The sequence below is a fragment of the Marmota marmota genome, unplaced genomic scaffold, assembly GCF_001458135.2.
Source record: "Marmota marmota marmota unplaced genomic scaffold, marMar, whole genome shotgun sequence".
Taxonomy (NCBI): Eukaryota; Metazoa; Chordata; class Mammalia; order Rodentia; family Sciuridae; genus Marmota; species Marmota marmota.
In genome coordinates, this window is record NW_026000243.1 from 5,240,664 (window position 1) to 5,252,934 (window position 12,271).

The following is a 12,271-nucleotide window of genomic DNA, read 5'->3' on the forward strand; positions in this document are numbered from 1 at the left end:
TATATATATATATATATATACACACACACACACAAACACACATACACATATATATCCATGCATACATATGTATATACATATGTGTGTATACACACACACACACACAAAAAAAAAATGGAGTTCTATTGAGCCATAAAAAAAATAAAATTACCAAATTTGCTGGTAAATGGATGGAAATGAAGAATATGATTAAGTGAAATTAGAAACTGAGAAACTCAAAGTTTAAAGGTTAAAGGTCATATGTAGGAGCTAGAGTAAAATAAAACGAAGGAGGAGGGAAGGATAGGGTAACATAAAGAACCAATCAAATATAAATTAATAGACAAGTGAAAGGAAGTCTAGTAGAGTAGAGGAAGGATATTGAGAGAAGGAAGGGAAGATGGGAGGCAAAAGTGGGGGATTATGAACTGAAATACATTTCCATGCAGGCATGAGTTTGTTAGGATAAATCCAACTACTATGTATAATTATAAATCTGTAATATAACAAAAAAGAAGTGGCCATATAAATTTAAAAGAAAAGGATGGTCAAAATGTAAAATGTTTCCAATTTTGATGAAAACTATAAACCTATAAATATAGTATGCATAATCAACTCCAAGCACAAGAAGCATATAGAAAACTGTACTAAGACATATTATAATTAAATTCATCACTGTCCATGGTAAAGGGAAAATCTTTTTTTTTTTTACTGGAAAAATGTATGTTTTATTTATTTTTAAAATTTTTAAATTTGTTTTAATTAGTTATATATGACAGTAGAATGCATTTATGCACTTTGATATATCATAAATAGATGGGATATAATTTCTCATTTTTTGAGTGTACATGTTACAGAATCATATTGGTCACGCAGTCACATATATATATATATACACAGTAATAATGTCTGTTTCATTCTACTATCTTTCTTATCCCCACATCCCCTCCCCTCCGCTCCCATCACTTCCCTCCACCTAATCTAAGGTAATGTTATGCTTCCCTAGCGCTCCCCACCTTATTGTGAATTAGCATTCGCATATTAAAGAAATAGGCCTTTGGTTTTGTGGGATTGGCTTGTTTCGCTTAGCATGATATTTTCCAACTCCAGCCATTTACTTGCAAATGCCATAATCTCACTCTTCTTTAATGCTGAGTAATATTCCATTGAGTATATATACAAAAAATGAGCATAACATGAAACAGAAGGAATTACAGCAGACTTATTCTCTGAAACAATGCCAAAATGAAGACAATGTAGCAACATCTAAGTACTAAAAGAAGAAACTCTAATCCTAGAACATTGAACCAAGTGAAAATATCTTTCCACGGTGACATAAAAGTTTGAAATAATGCATCTCCAGAAGACCAGTTATTAGATACTATAGGAAGTCCTTAAGGCAGATGAAAAAATGATCCCATATGGATGCATGGGTATACCCCAAGGTATGAATACCACTCATTTTCCTGAGTGAACATATTAGATTTTTATTATTTGACAATCTTTGGAAAATTAATTGGTTGTGGAAGAATAAAATGTAACATGAAGTTGTATGATATTATGTATAGTATATATACATATGTGTAATGTTATATATATATGTGTGTGTGTATATATATATATATATATACACACACACACACACATACACACACACACACAAATAAAATGTACACTTTGGTAAGAGATAGCAGATCAGTCACTCTCTGGGGCTCAGGTTTGTGTGAAAGTTTAGGAAACCAAAAATAAGAATTATAAAATTATAGGAAATTTTTAGAGATTCTGGATACTTTCATTATCTTGCTCATTAACATGGTCTCCTGGGTATATACACATATCAAAACTTACCAAATCATACATTTAAAACTAAAAGCCTACAAATGAGGTTACTGTAAGGCTTTAAAGTACATTCAATTCAACTATCAAATAATAAATAGTCCTCTTTATAAGTTGTTTCAGGAAATAGAAAATGAGGTAACAATTGCCAAATCATTTAACTAATATTACCTTGAGACCAAACTAGAATAGATTGCATCAGTAGGGGGAAGATAAGTCATACTGAGCTTCCGGACAGATTCAATACCTTGGCTTTGGGTCCCATGCTGAGGAAAAGAACCAAAAGGACATCCAACAGCACCTCCATGCACTTAGATTTACAAGGGCCCCTGAAATCCATAGCTGGCTCCAGGGGCAGGACAGACCTCAGCTCCCCCACCTACATGTGCTCCAGCTGTTCTGCTCTTGAAGTTTACCAAGCAAGCAACTGTTTGGAGACAATTTAATTGTAATGAGCCCTCATAGCTAAGTGGTCTTTTATTAGCCCAAATGGAGTCCCATACATCAGGAGGGGCCACCTTCCCCTGACTCCCTCCCAGTCCTTCCCCATTAAAGTGAAATATGGCTTTAATATAGTCACACCTGGGGGAAGTGCTCTCTTGGTCAGCAGCCATGGATGCCCTCCCTCCCCCATTTAAGGGTCGCCTCTTATTTCTTTATTCCTCAGGGCTGGGTTTGGCAGCTTTTTGAGTGATCAGATTAGTTATAAAGTCAATAGAAACATAGCATATAAAAAGTAAAGTCACTGTACTCATATGCTTTGGAGCTGACTTCATTCATGATTTTAAAAAGAAAAGAGTCAGGAGGAGAAACAGAACAAACAGACCATGAACGCTGTTTTAGAATTCCGTTATTCAGTATGTGTTTGGGGAAATCACAGGATACAGGACTCCATCAAATCTGGGTTTTAATGTCTCTTGGGCTCCTGAAGCATGGGAAAGCTACAAAGGACCAAAGCATGCAGGTCTCAATATCTGTGGGAACTGCATGGGATGGGGATTAAAGATGGTTAATAAATAAAAAGTTCTGAAACTCAACTTTGATTCCTCATGTGCAAGAAGCTGCCAGAAGCAGGAACGAGAGTTCAGGGCATGAATCTCAGATGCAGTGTTTCATCAGCTCCCTGAATAACTCTCCCAAAACTCTCACACTGGAACACATCGAGCTACCTAGAGACACGCAGAACTCTGTGACACTGGGACAACAAACAATACACTTGAGTCTGGTGTGTCCCTCAAAGGCTCTTGGACTAGGTCCCCAATGCAGGAATTCATCATGAGGGCTATAATCTCATCAATCCATTTGGAAGAACTACTTAGAGGAGGTGGCTACTGTAGGTGAGTCATTGTTGGAGGAAGTAGGTCACTGGGGGTGTGCTCTTGGGGGACTATATCTTGTCCCTAAATACTCATTTTCTCTCTCTCTCTCTCTCTCTCTCTCTCTTTCTTCTTCCCTCTCCCTCTCTCCCTCCTGCCTTCCCTATCCCCTGCTTCATGGTTGCCATGGACTGAGTAGATTTCCTCTGCCATGTCCCTCTGCCATGATGTTCTATATCACCTCATGCCCAAAGCAATGGAGCTAGCCAACTATGAACTGAAAATTCTGAAATCATGAGCCAAAATATGTCTCATCCTCTATGTTGTTGACGTCAGGTATTTTGGTCACAGAAACAAAAAAGCTGCCTCATGCAACATTCAAGTCTAATCTATTTTTAATTTTCATTCTCTATCATATTAGCAAAGGCTCAGAGCAGTCAACACCTTTGGGAAGGTCACACAGTTCTCATCTCTGACTTCAAAGTCTGGACTCTTCATGGTCTTGCTTCTGCAGTCAGTGAGTGAGGATATGTTCCTCAATTGTCAGTATTTCTTCGCAAGTACTTAATCTGAAGCTGCTCTTGATAATTCCAGCCTCTTCTTTTTGAAATAAGTCAACATCATGGCCTGATTATGGAACTTAGTACTGGCCCTCCCCAGTCATGGATGATCAAATGTCCCTTCACATAATCTCTGACGTATTTGTATTCCTGAGAAAGTGGTGTCTGCTGGTCCATATCTTCAGTCCAATGTGACTGTTATGTTCACAAAGTTCTAAAGCTCTCCCACTGTCACATTAAAGCAACCCAGGGCTTTCTGGAGATCCAAAGTCCACAGGGACCAGCAAGTGCATTTAAATGGTGCCTTGGGGAATCTAGTCTACTTGGCTTCTCTAAATAGCTTGAGTGCTCCTGCTACAGAAAAAAAGTCACAAAGCAAAAAGAAAAAAAAATGACTAGTGAAAATCCAGTATCTAATTCGAACAGAGAGAGAAAGAGAGACAGAAACAGAGTCAGAGAATCTCAACTGATCATCTTGGGAGTCCAAGAAACTCAACACTCACTCCACTTTCACACATTCAATGCATTATTTTTCTTTTATCTTCTCAGTCTACCTTGATCTTTGGCACTGTCACCCTCAGAAACTCTGGCAGCATGGAGTACTGTATTGCTCCTTTGCCTTAGAAGGATCACTTACTTGTACCTTGGACAAAAGTACCAATGCTTTATAATCCAGGCCTGGTCTTGCTTAATGGTGTGAGAGTGAAAGGGGTATAGGGAGAGTTTATTGTTTTTCTAATGATATTCATATGAGCTGCTGTGTTCCCATTAAAACAGGTCCAGGGCATGCTTAGATTTTATAAGAAAGGTGTAATAGCCAAGCAATACAACTATATTCTTACCCCTAACACAGATCCTTGGAAATGTGCCAGTGCTGCACAGCAAATAGGGAATATTTTAGGTCTAAGATTTGGTCAGTCCCCCTTAGCATTTCCACATAGAAAAGGGAAGGGGAGCTACACTAAAGTAAAAGCATGATTCAGATGATTAAGCTTACTCCAGACAGACAATTTAGATTATAGATGGAAAGACTTTCTCATAAGAAGTACTGTCAGTAGAATATGAAATTAGTTTTTCTGAAAGACTTCAAAAAATACACACTACCCAACATGATATCCATCAGGACATAAGACTTCCCAAGAAGTGGGTGACAGAAAGCAATCCCTGGGCACTGAGAGAAAAGAAATGGCCCTAGCACTGTCCACTGAAGCCCTGCACCTGTGGGCTAATAGGTAGTGTGTGTGTACTGGACACATCAGCATCAGCTCATGCCTCATTAGAGAAGTGAGTCTCAGTGGAGAAGAACAGAGTCAGGAATCAAAGGAATACTTTAGAAGAGTTGGCAAGAAACTTTCCACTTTAATACAGCTATACCTTTTCCATTTCTTGCTCAATTTCTTCTAAAGGAAAAGTTATAGTAATTTGGACATTGTTTTTCTTGCTTAGGTAACTTAAGAAAACTCTGGTTCTCATTCTTTTTATCACCCCCCCCACACACACACACACACACACTTTATTTCTGATTAGAAATTCCAGCCTCAAGGAATCAGCAAACATTAGGAAAAAAAGGTAAAACAAGTGGTTCACCTGAGAGATGGATGGGAGAGAATAGAAACACCAAATTTCAGCAGTAGGAATCATTAAAATAGTTTCTTTTCCATCCCCTTTATACAGATTTGTAGTTTCTTATGTCAGTACTTGGCCAACAAATGAAGAAATGGAGATAAAAATGTACTAATTATCCCTGTGATATGGTTCCATAGTAAACCCTTCCACAACTCCCTGCAAACACAGCTTCTGTTTGGATTCACAAACCCGTGGACAAAGGCACCTTCATGGTTTTGAGTTTTGAGACAAACCTAGATATTTCTATGCCTCAGTAAGGGCCTCAGTGCTCTGCTCATCTCCTTCACAATCATGGGGCAACACTGAGAATTTTTTGCCTTGCCTTCCAAATAAAATTCCTGCTAAATCTTCACAAGTACTGGAAATGTCTCCCTTGTCAGAAAATAATGCACACAGGAGGCACTTCTGAGAGCCTTGAGGATTCGCACTGCTCCATGTTATTTCTCCCGGAGGTTCATTTTCCTACATTTTGGGTATAAAATTTATATTTATCCAACCTGCAGCTTTCCAGATACTATAGTGGCAATGAATTTATATGGCAGACTGATGGGCAAAAACAGTAGGAAACATTCATTTTAAAAACCCGTATTATTTTCTTTATGTTTTTAGTTGTCTCAGAATCCTACAAAATTGGCAGTAGCATCTATCACTGCAACATATTACTACTTTCCTGCTGTACAACACAATGCTGAGCCCTAGAAAGTCAAGTTTAAGTGTCAAGGAACAAGAGTCCACAGTTAAATTTATAACTTTGATTTCTATATAATGAGAACTGTATACCTATGATATAGGTTTATTATTGATTTCAACGCCACTTCCTTGACTAAAACCAATTCTCACTTCTGTGTTTATTAATTATAATGCTCCACTTTTAGTACTTAAGTTATATTAGAGTTACTATTCTTTTGATTTCAAATACTATTTTGATGCATAGTGATATTTCAGTCAGCAATGAATCATATATAACAGTGGTCCCATAAGATTATAATGGAGTAGAAAATTTCTTTCCTCATATTGGCAGCAGAGTCATCATTGCCATGCATAATGTATAATCTCATGTATATTGCCATGTGTAATCTCAAACACAATGATGATTTCACATGTAGTTAGATTCGGCATCTAATGAGGATCTGAATTTTTTCTGCCCTATTGGCTCTACCAGAAATGCTTCCCTTTAAAGTCTTAAGCTGACCACCTACAGGGCCTAGGGAGAGAGAATTTTTTTACATCCATCTCTGTACAAAAGTGAACCTCCCCTAATTAAGAGCATCAAATGTCTAGAAGTTCACTCTTTAAAACAACTTAGATCACATCTCCACGCTGTTACCAACTCCTGTGTCGCAGGAATGGGTTGTATTACCTGGTATATCCTAGGTTACATGATACATCCCTGGATCTGGAAGTACAGTCAAGCTACAAGAACTGCTTGTCAACACGTTATCTGAGATTTTTCCTCTGCCATCCTAATGGGTGCAAAGTGGTGACTCACCGGTTTACCACAGTTTGGATTTGTATTTCCCTGATGACTAATGATGTTGAGCACCTTCACATGTGCTCCTTAGCCATTTGTATAATTTTCTTAGACAAATGTCTATTCAGATTCTTTGTGCATTTTTAATTGGGTTATTTGTCTTATTGAGCTGTAAGAGGCTTTTGAAATATATTCTAGATACAAATACTTTATCAGATAGATTATTATCTTTCCCCATTCTGTGAATTGTCTTTTCTCTTTCTTGGTGACATCCTGTGAAACACAATTTTTTAGTTTTAATCAAGTCAAATTTACCTACTTTTTCTTTTGTTGTTTGTGTTTTTTATCATACTTAAGAATTCTTTGCAAATCCAAAGTCATGAAGATTTATCTCTCTAAAAGTTTTAGAAATTTTGCTTTCACTTCTAGGCCTAGAATCTATTTTGAATTAATTTTTACATAAAATATAAATAAGGATACAACTTTATTCTATTGTATGTGGCTATCCATTTGTCCCAGTACCAATTGTGGGGGGAAAAACATCTTGTTGCCCTTGTTGGCACCGTTGGTGAGAATCAGTGAATCATGGATCCCTGGATTTATTTCTGGATGTTCAAGTCTATTCCATTCATTTAGATATCTATCTTGTTGGCAGTACCATTCTCTCTTGATTATTGTTGTACCATATTGAACTTTGAAATCAGAAAATGAGAGTCTTACTTTATTCTTCTTTTTTAGAATTGTTTTCGCTTTTCTGCAATTTTCCATATGGATTTCAGAATCAACTTGTCTATCTCTACAGAGAAGTCAGTTGAGAGTCTGGTAGAAATTTGCTTTAATTTCACGAGTAAGTTGGGTGTGTTGGTAGTATTCTTATCAATGCTAAGTCTTCCAGTCTAGGAACATGGTATCTCTTTCCAATTGTTTAATTTGTTTCAGCAAGGTTTTGTAGTTTACAGAATACAAATTTCACATTACTTTGTTAAATATATTCCTAACTATTCATGCTATTGTTCATTAAATTGTTTTCTTAATTTGTTTTTTTATTTATTATTTATAGCAAGTATAGAGAAACAAAATTAGAAATTCTTGTAAATTAGCCTTATATCCCGCAAACTTGCTTAACACATTAGTTCTAATAGTTATTCATTCTGTAGACTTTATCTGTACTATATTAGGCATTTTGTTAGTAAAGATAATTTTTACTTAAATGCATTTTATGTGTTTTTCTTGTTTAATTTTACTTACTAGAACCTCCAGTATGTTAAATATAATGTTAAGAGCCAACATCCTTGTCTTTTTCCTGATCTTAGAAGTAAATGGTTTGGTCTTTCAATGTTAAGCATGTTAGCTATAGGTTCTTCTTAAATGTTCTTTATCAGGTTGAGGAAGTTCTCGTCTATTCTTTGTTTATGGTTTTTAAGGAAAAGCTTTGAATTTTTTTCACATCTTATTCTACTATTGAGATAATCATGTGATTTGTGTTTTATTCTATTAATAGTATATATTACAATAATGATTTTCAGATGTTAATCGAACCTTGGGTCCTAGGATAAATCACACATGGTCATGGTGCATAACTCTTTTTCTATGATATTGGATTCAGTTTGTATTTTTTTGAGGATGTTTGCCTCCATATTCGTGAGCTACTCTTCTGTACTTGTTACATCTTTGACTGGTTTTATTATAAGAGTAATAAAATGAATGGGAAGTGTTCTACTCTGTTTTTTGAATGTGTTTATGGATAATTGTCATTAATTCTTCTTTTAACATTTGATGGAATTTAATGGTAAGCCTCTCTGGGCCAGGGCTTTGCATTATGGGTACTTTTTGTTAGTTTTATTTTTAATGCTTTAATCTCTTCAGTTGATATTCATTCACCTGTATTTAGCCTCAGTGACAGAGAGCTGCATAACAAGAAACTGAATTTCTACTCCTGTGGTTACAAAGCCCCCTTGCTGGTTACTTGGGTGGGGGTGGACAGCTGTGTTCTTTATCTAAGCAGTCAGAAATGGAGCTCCTGTTTCACTGAGGTAGAAAAAAGAGAGGGAGAAAACTTGGTTCAATTATTACAGAATCTTACAGAATTTTCATAGATTTTCTTGAACCTATGTACTTTTTTCATTTAGGGTTTGCTGTTAAGACCAGTAACAGAGGCTTTAAATGCTTCTCAATTAGAGTTTTCATACTTTTCATTCAAGTATGAGTAAGTGGAACTATTCATTCTGTCATAGTGAAAGTCTATCTCCCATTTCATCGTCTTACCTCATTCATTTTATATCATGGCAGCTATCGCTATTGAATAAAACCTAAATGTATCACGTGTTCTCATATTTTGAATATTATTTTGTTTATTGTTCATCCCCCACCAAAAGTTCCATGAACCTTAAACCAAAAATCTAGCCTCAGAAAATTTTACTCAGCATCTTGGTAGAAGGATCATATCCTTGAAACAAGAACAAAATACTATAACAAAAACTATGAAGCAACATTAACATACAAATTAAAACTAAAAATATCTTGGATAAATGTTTGAAAAGGAGTTTGAGATCTTACTATTGAGCAAATTAATGGGAAATGGAAAATGAAAGATGAGAAAAAGTAGATTATCAACCTACATATCTTATTTACAATCAGTAGTATTTCCAAAGGAAAATGGAGAATTCATTAAAGAAATAATAAAAATTTTTATTATAATTGAAAAACACTTGTCCATTGATTGAAGGGAGATATCAAATGCCCAGAAAGTAGATTTTAAAAGATATCCAATTCAATATACATCATTATAAAATTTCAAGTATGCCAGCAATAAAGACCAGTTCTAAAATCTTAGTGAAAAAGGAAATTAATTTTTTTAAAAAAGAGAAATATAATATGAGAATAAAAAATAAAAATGATACCAGACTTCTCAGTACCATTATTGGAAGCTAAAAAGGATTACAAGTCCCAAAGTTCTGCAGAAAACTTATTTTTAATCTAAAATTCTCTAATCAGTAATCTAATACATTTAGAGGCAAAATAGAACAAAGTTTTACATATGAAAAATTCCAAAACAAAACAAAAATTTAAACCCAAAAACCTAATTTCTGTTTCATTTTCCTGGAAAAGTTGCTGGAGGTATGACTAAAGCAAAAGAATATATCAAGAAAATGAATAAGTTTTTCCATGCCACAAAGATGAGCATTAAAAGGGAGTGTCAACATGATCAAACCAATGCTAATCCCATCTAAGAAAAATGCAAGGGTAACAGAGACACAGCAGGCCTTAAAAAGTCCAGTCCAAATTGAAGCAGGATGATTATGATTTCTATGAGGGAAATCTTCAGGAGAGAAATTGAAAATGTAACATTTTCAGGTATGACTGACCATGTGCAAAAATGCATTGTTATTCTTCAAAAACATACTAAAAAACGTAAAATACTGAGTATGATTGATGGGCTGCGGGTGTATTTCAAGGATTGAGCCCTTGCCTAATATGTTTGAGGCCCTGTTTCACAATAAATAAGTAAATAAATAAATAATAAAAAGAGAGGAATATCTATTGCTATTTTTATATTTTTTCTTATCCAATAAATATTTATTATATTAACATCAATTAATCAATAATTGCATGTGAATCATTAATATATTTGCATTTCAGGCACAGGGAGACCATCCTTATCTTTCATGAGTATGGCATGGAAGATATAGCCCACCTAGACTAAGTAAGAGTATTAATCTTCTCATTGAAGTAATTAGGGCAAACTGAGTATGTTGTTCATATGATATACTGTTGACTACTAGCTTAATGTATGGCTAATTTGATACATTTAAAAATATAGGTTCTGGTGTAAGCATGTCTTCTTCATACAAATTAATAAGAAAAAATGAAAAATATACTGTCAGTTAATTGATTTTGATGTTTGGGGAAATTCGTTTTATTACAGAAAATTGAACTGGAATTCAGTGCACATAAACAGCATGAAAAATATTGACTGCATGGAAGCCATAGGAGAAAGTCCAATTGACCTGTATATGCAAGTGGTGCATATATAGAAACTAACTTACACTGCGTTTTTTTATTTGTTTGTTTGTTTGTTTTAATACTTCGGTACCTGCTCTAAACATGGGTTTGCTCATTACTTGAAAAAGAATTCAATGAAAGAAAAAAAGCTAAAGGAAAATATTGTTTTGAAAAAGTATCATTCTAATATCTATACAAACCTTTAATTTTTGCCCAAAATTATTATTCCCCATGTTCTGATGAGAAAAGAATCTCTTCCCATAGAATGGGAATTTGGGGTTAGGGGTTTTAAATGAGTTATATGGGAAGAACTCAGGAGAAAAATTGCTTTAAATAATATTTACATACAGAGTATTTATTGTAAATTCATCATTTATGTATGGAAACCAGCTTTAGGGGTTAGTGGCATTCAATGTGAAGATTCTATTAACAGTTTGCATTTTTTATTCATGATTTTTGGAGAAAATGTGAGAGATCTTACTGCTATTACGAGAGATCATAATACAGACAACCTGTACTGCAATTTGCCACATAACATGTGCAAATACACTTTATGATAATGTAATTGAAGTTGTTTTAGTTAGAAAAGGACTTTCCTTTCACTGTTGTAACCTTCAACACCTCCCTGTAACATGGATGCTGATCCCTTCCTATGTGCCTTTCTTTTTTTTATTATTTTTTATTGTTGGTTGTTCAAAACATTACATAGATCTTGATATATCATATTTCACACTTTGATTCAAGTGGGTTATGAACTCCCATTTTACCCCGTATACAGATTGCAGAATCACATCAGTTACACATCCATTGATTTACATATTGCCATACTAGTGTCTGTTGTATTCTGCTGCCTTTCCTATCCTCTACTATCCCCCCTCCCTTCCCCTCCCCTCCCCTCTTCTCTCTCTACCCCTTCTACTGTCATTCATTTCTCCCCCTTGTATTATTTTTCCCTTTCCCCTCACTTCCTCTTGTATGAAATTTTGTATAACCCTGAGGGTCTCCTTCCATTTCCATGCCATTTCCCTTCTCTCTCCCTTTCCCTCCCACCTCTCATCCCTGTTTAATGGTAATCTTCTTCTCATGTTCTTCGTCCCTACTCTGTTCTTAGTTACTCTCCTTATATCAAAGAAGACATTTGGCATTTGTTTTTCAGGGATTGGCAAGCTTCACTTAGCATAATCTGCTCTAATGCCATCCATTTCCCTGCAAATTCTATGATTTTCTCATTTTTTAATGCAGAGTAATACTCCATTGTGTATAAATGCCACATTTTTTTTAATCCATTCGTCTATTGAAGGGAATCTAGGTTGGTTCCACAGTCTTGCTATTGTGAATTGTGCTGCTATGAACATGGATGTAGCAGTGTCCCTGTAGCATGCTCTTTTTAGGTCTTCAGGGAATAGACCAAGAAGGGGAATAGCTGGGTCAAATGGTGGCTCCATTCCCAGCTTTCCAAGAAATCTCCATACTGCTTTCCA